We start from the raw sequence: 6025 nt of genomic DNA, 5'->3' as shown, positions 1-6025 counted from the left end.
AAACACGTTATTAATTTCTACCAGCCAGGAATAGTGGTTATTTCCAACATTTGCAACAGGTCACGATGAACTTCAATCCTGGAAGTTAAAAGGAAGTTGTTATATTGGTTTTAGTTTTCCACTAAAACTCTAGCTTTCAGGAGGTTACATTAGAATGGAAAATAGAAAATGTAAGTCTTTCCAAAACAGTAAAAGTATGAGTAATTTGGCTTGACATCTGCCAGAGGGAAGATGTTTGAAGTTATTATTAATGGCAAGGTAACAAGACAATCAGAAATGTTTAAGGCAATCAGACAGAGATAGTATGTTTTTTTTCTGAAAGGAAATCATGTTGAACCAATTCATTGGCGTTCTTGAGGAAGTAACATGTTATGTCCTGCAACAATGTCCAGGTTATGCCAGGAGTGGCCAGGAACACGAGAAGTGCCATTTTTCACCACAACTGGCACCGGTTGCAACACAGCTAATGGTGCTGTGGAACTGAGGTTTGCAGCTGTCATGCTTTGTATGCAATTCCTTTCACTATTAATTACTAAAAGTATTAATCAATTCATCATTTTAAATGATAGCTTTGTCAACTTATTCCAAACTGCCTACTCTAGCAAAGACACCATTGTCTGGAATGGGTTTCTCTCTAAGACCCTACGGACTCCTCGACCAGTGTACACAATATTAATTTACCCAGGCACCTTGGTGTGAGCCACGAAAGGACTACACAGCACCAGTCTGCAGTCAGTGAACCAAGTCACAACTTTATTTGAAGGCAACAAAGGTAAGAAATACACTTCACAATTTTAACAATTTTTATTTCTAACTATCTGATTCTTTAGAAACCTAAATACTTCCCAGATGCCGCCCTAGCCCAACATGCCTCTAGGTAGGCTGGAGAGTGGAGTCTGGTCGAATCAAAGAATAGAATTATAGAGACCCTTGCTGAGATATTTGCATCATCGATAGCCACAGGTGAGGTGCTAGAAGACTTGAAGTTGATAATATGGTGTCACTGTTTAAGAAGGGTGGTAAGGAAAAGCCAGGGATCTATAGACCGGTGAGCCTGACCTCGGTGTTGGGCAAGTTGTTGGAGGGAATCCTGAGGGACAGGAGTTGCATGAATTTGGAAAGGCAAGGACTGATTAGGGATAGTCAACATGGATTTGTGTGTGGAAAATCATGTCTCATGAACTTGACTGAGTTTTTTGAAGAAGTGACAAAGAGGATTGATGAGGGCAGAGCAGTGGACGTGATCCATACGGACCTCAGTAAAGTGTCCGACAAGGTTCCTCATGGTAAACTGGTTAGTAAGGTTAGATCTCATGGAATACAGGGACAGCTAGACATTTGTTTACAGAACTGACTTGAAGGTAGAAGAGAGCAGTGGTGGAAGGTTGCTTTTCAGACTGGAGGCCTGTGACCAGTGGAGTGCCACAAGGATTGGTGCTGGGTCCACTGCTTTTCATTATTTATGGATTCAGATTTTGGAAAGGTGCAGAAGCCACTGGGTAGTAGTCATGGGCGATTTCAACTTCCCAAATATTGATTGGAAGCTCTTTAGATCAAGTAGATTGGACGGGGCGGTGTTTGTGCAGTGTGTCCAGGAAGCTTTTCTAATTCAGTATGTAGATTGTCCGACCAGAGGGGAGGACATATTGGATTTGGTACTTGGTAACGAACTGGGACAAGTGATGGGCTTGTTAGTGGGTGAGCATTTTGGTGATGGTGACCACAATTCTGTGACTTTCACCTTGGTTATGGAGAGAGAGATAGTTGCATGCAACAGGACAGGTTTTACAACTGGGGGAAGAGTAAATACGAGGCTGCAAGACAGGATCTGAGGAGCATAAATTGGGAGCATAGGCTGTCAGGGAAGGATGTCATTGAAATGTGGAACTTTTTCAAGTAACAGATACAATGTGTCCTTGAGATGTATGTACCTTTAGGCAGGAAAGAGATGGTCGTGTGAGGGAACCTTGGTTGACGAGGGAGGTTGAATGTCTTGTAAGGAGGAAGGAGGAGGCTTACATAAGGTTGAGGAAACAAGGTTCAGACAGAGCGTTGGAGGGATGCAGGATAGCCAGGAAGGAGCTGAAGAAAGGGATTAGGAGAGCTAAGAGAGGGCATGAAAAATCTTTGGCGGGTAGGATCAAGGATAACCCCAAGGCCTTTTATGCGTATGTGAGAAACATGAGAATGACGAGAACGAGGGTAGGTCCGATCAAGGACAGTAGTGGGAGACTGTGTATTGAGATGGAAGAGATAGGAGAGGTCTTGAATGAGTACTTTTCTTCAGTATTTACAAATGAGAGGGACTGTATTGTTGAAGAGGAGAGTATGAAACGGACTGGTAAGCTAGAGGAAATACTTGGTAGGAAGGAAGATTTGTTGGGCATTTTGAAAAACTTGAGGATAGACAAGTCCCTCAGGCCTGACGGGATATATCCTAGGATTATGTGGGAAGTAAGAGAGGAAATTGCAGAAACGTTGGCAATGATCTTTTCGTCTTCACTGTCAATGGGGGTGGTGCCAAGGGACTGGAGGGTGGCGAATGTTGTGCCCCTGTTCAAAAAAGGGAATAGGGATAACCCCGGGAATTACAGGCTAGTTAGTCTTACTTTGGTGGTAGGCAAAGTAATGGAAAGGGTAGTGAGGGATAGGATTTATGAGTACCTGGAAAGACACTGCTTGATTAGGGACAGCCAGTACGGATTTGTGAGGTGTAGGTCTTGCCTTACAAGTCTTATTGAATTCTTTGAGGAGGTGACCAAGCATGTGGATGAGGGTAGAGCAGTGGATGTAGTGTACATGGATTTTAGTAAGGCATTTGATAAGGTTCCCCATGGTAGGCTTATGCGGAAAGTCAGAAGGCATGGGATAGTGGGAAGTTTGGCCAGTTGGATAGAGAACTGGCTAACCGGTCGAAGTCAGAGAGTGGTGATAGATGGTAAATATTCAGCCTGGAGCCCAGTTACAAGTGGAGTTCCGCAGGGATCAGTTCTGGATCCTCTGCTGTTTGTAATTTTTATTAATGACTTGGAAGAGGGAGTCGAAGGGTGGGTCAGTAAATTTGCAGACGATACAAAGATTGGTGGAGTTGTGGATAGTGAGGAGGGCTGTTGTCGCTGCAAAGGGACTTAGATATGATGCAGAGCTGGGCTGAGGAGTGGCAGATGGAGTTCAACCCTGTCAAGTGTGAGGTTGTCCATTTTGGAAGGACAAATAAGAATGCGGAATACAGGGTTAACGGTAGGGTTCTTAGTAAGGTGGAGGAGCAGAGGGATCTTGGGGTCTATGTTCATAGATCTTTGAAAGTTGCCAGTCAGGTGGATAGAGCTTGTAAGAAGGCCTATGGTGTATTAGCGTTCATTAGCAGAGGGATTGAATTCAAGAGTCGTGAGGTGATGTTGCAGCTGTATAGGACCTTGGTAAGGCCACATTTGGAGTACTGTGTGCAGTTCTGGTCACCTCATTTTAGGAAAGATGTGGAAGCTTTGGAGAGGGTGCAGAGGAGATTTACCAGGATGTTGCCTGGAATGGAGAATAGGTCATACGAGAATAGGTTGAGAGTGCTAGGCCTTTTCTCATTGGAACGGAGAAAAATGAGGGGTGACTTGATAGAGGTTTATAAGATGATCAGGGAATAGATAGACAGTCAGAGACTTTTTCCCCAGGTACAACAGAGTGTTACAAGGGGACATAAATTTAAGGTGTAGGGTGGAAGGTATAGGGTGGATGTCAGGGGTAGGTTCTTTACCCAGAGAGTGGTGGGGGCATGGAATGCGCTGCCTGTGGGAGTGGCAGAGTCAGAATCATTGGTGACCTTTAAGCGGCAATTGGATAGGTACATGGATAGGTGCTTAAGCTAGGACAAATGTTCGGCACAACATCGTGGGCCGAAGGGCCTGTTCTGTGCTGTATTGTTCTATGTTCTATTTATGCAAATGATTTGGATGTGAACGTAGGAGGTATAGTTAGTAAGTTTGCAGATGACACCAAACCTGGAGGTGCTGTGGACAGTGAAGAAGGTTACCTCAAACTACTTGATCAGTTGGACCAATGGGTCAAGGAGTGGCAGATGGAATTTAATTCATATAAATGCAAGGTGCTGCACTTGGGTAAGGCAAATCAGGGCAGGACTTATACACTTAATGGTAAGGCCCTGGGGACTGTTGCTGAACAAAGTGACCTTGGAGTGCAGCTTCATAGCTCCTTGAAAGTGGAGTCGCAGGTAGATAGGATAGTGAAGAAGGCATTTTGGTATGCTTTCCTTTATAGATCAGTGCACTGAGTACAGGAGTTGGGAGGTCATGCTGCAGCTGTACAGGACATTTTTAGGTCACTCTTGGAATACTGTGTGCAATTCTGGTCTCCTTGCTAGAGGAAGGATGAAACTTGAAAGAGTTCTGAAAAGATTTACAAGGATGTTGCCAGGGTTGGAGGGTTTGATCTACAGGGAGAGACTGAATAGGCTGGGGCTGTTTTCCCTAGAGCGTCGGAGGCTGAGGGCTGAACTTATAGAGGTTTATAAAATCATGAAGGGCATGGGTAGGGTGAATGGACAAAGTCTTTTTCCGTGGGGGTGGGGGGGGGGGGGGGGGGGGGGGTGGGGGAAGAGTCCAAAATTAGAGGCCATAGGTTTAAAGTGAGAGAGGAAAGATTTAGAATGGGGGGGCAACTTTTTCACACAGAGTATGGTGCATGTATGGAATGAGCTGCCAGAGGAAGTGGTAGAGGTTGGTACAAATACAACATTTAAAAGGCATCTGGATGGGTAAATGAATAAGAAGGGTTTAGAGGGATATGGGTCAAATGCTGACAAATGGTACTAGATTTATTTGGAATATCTGATCGACATGGATGAGTTGGACTGTAGAGTGTTCCCATGCTGTGTAGCTCCATGACTCTATGACTTTATGATCTCCCATTTTTCCATAGTGAGACAAAGCAAGAGATTGGGTATGGTGGAAATGGTTGGAAGATCCAGAAGGAGTGATGCAGCAATAGGAGAGATGGCAATGGGTCCTCAGTAAATGAGGGAAATACAGAGGAGGGAAGGGTAAGTATTTTGCGAGGATGAGGTGAATGAGAGTCATTGAGTGGACATGCTGAACGCAGCAATGAGAGTGTAGTCTCCAGCACATAGCTGGTATAGCCAACATTCCCTCACACTCTCATCCTAGTCACTATTTAACCTCCAGGCTACACACTGTCTGAATACTCTCCACGTGAGTGCTGGCCTGTCTTCAATGCCCACAGGAGACCCACAGCTTGTCATTGTCCTGCATGCTAATATCACAATCCAGCAAGCAATTGGACCATTCAAAACCTCAGCTTTTATTTACAGAGAAGCAAAAATATCAGAAACGAAGCCACAGAGACTGAACTGCATCCATACACTGCTGACGAGATGTTAACATCATGATTGAAATATGTTGCATTCGGTGATTGTGTACCACACCCAACTCTCTACTCGAGAGGAGGCTGCTGCCTGTTGCAGCCTTCAGGTTCTGCTCCGGTATCTCACACAGATCCATCTGTGTATCTAGGGACATATAGAGCCTGCTTTGGAATTGTGTTTCATTCGTGGAGTTGGGGCTATAAAACATTGGGGGTCCTGCACACCCTCTGCATGCTGAGGGCCCCTGAGGCTCTAACCTCTTACTGAACTGTGTGCTCCTCAACCTCCAAACTGGCCTGCTGTTGCTCCTCCTACATCCCTCCTTGCCTCCCAACATAGAGATGTGGAAATCTACTACATTGAACTTCACCTACAACTGTCCTCACTGCTCCTGAAATCCAATTACACCTTGCTGCTGCCCACCCTGCTCCTTTGTACTCCCTCTGGATGCTGCTGGTCACAGTCAATAACTATTCACCCTCCCACATCATGCATGTCCTCTGCTCCTGTTCCGAATTCTGCTCATTGAAATCAAAGATTCCCCATCACCATCCTTAATCCCTCCCCCTTCCCCCCCTCCACTACAGGACATCCCTTTAACCACTTCAGGAAGGTCAATGGACAGACACCCAG

This window comes from Chiloscyllium plagiosum, unplaced genomic scaffold (assembly GCF_037043375.1).
Source record: "Chiloscyllium plagiosum isolate Xiang-an unplaced genomic scaffold, Cpla_swu_hap1 HiC_scaffold_21, whole genome shotgun sequence".
Taxonomy (NCBI): Eukaryota; Metazoa; Chordata; class Chondrichthyes; order Orectolobiformes; family Hemiscylliidae; genus Chiloscyllium; species Chiloscyllium plagiosum.
The sequence above is the reverse complement of the archived record's forward strand: the minus strand, read 5'-3'. Positions refer to the sequence as shown.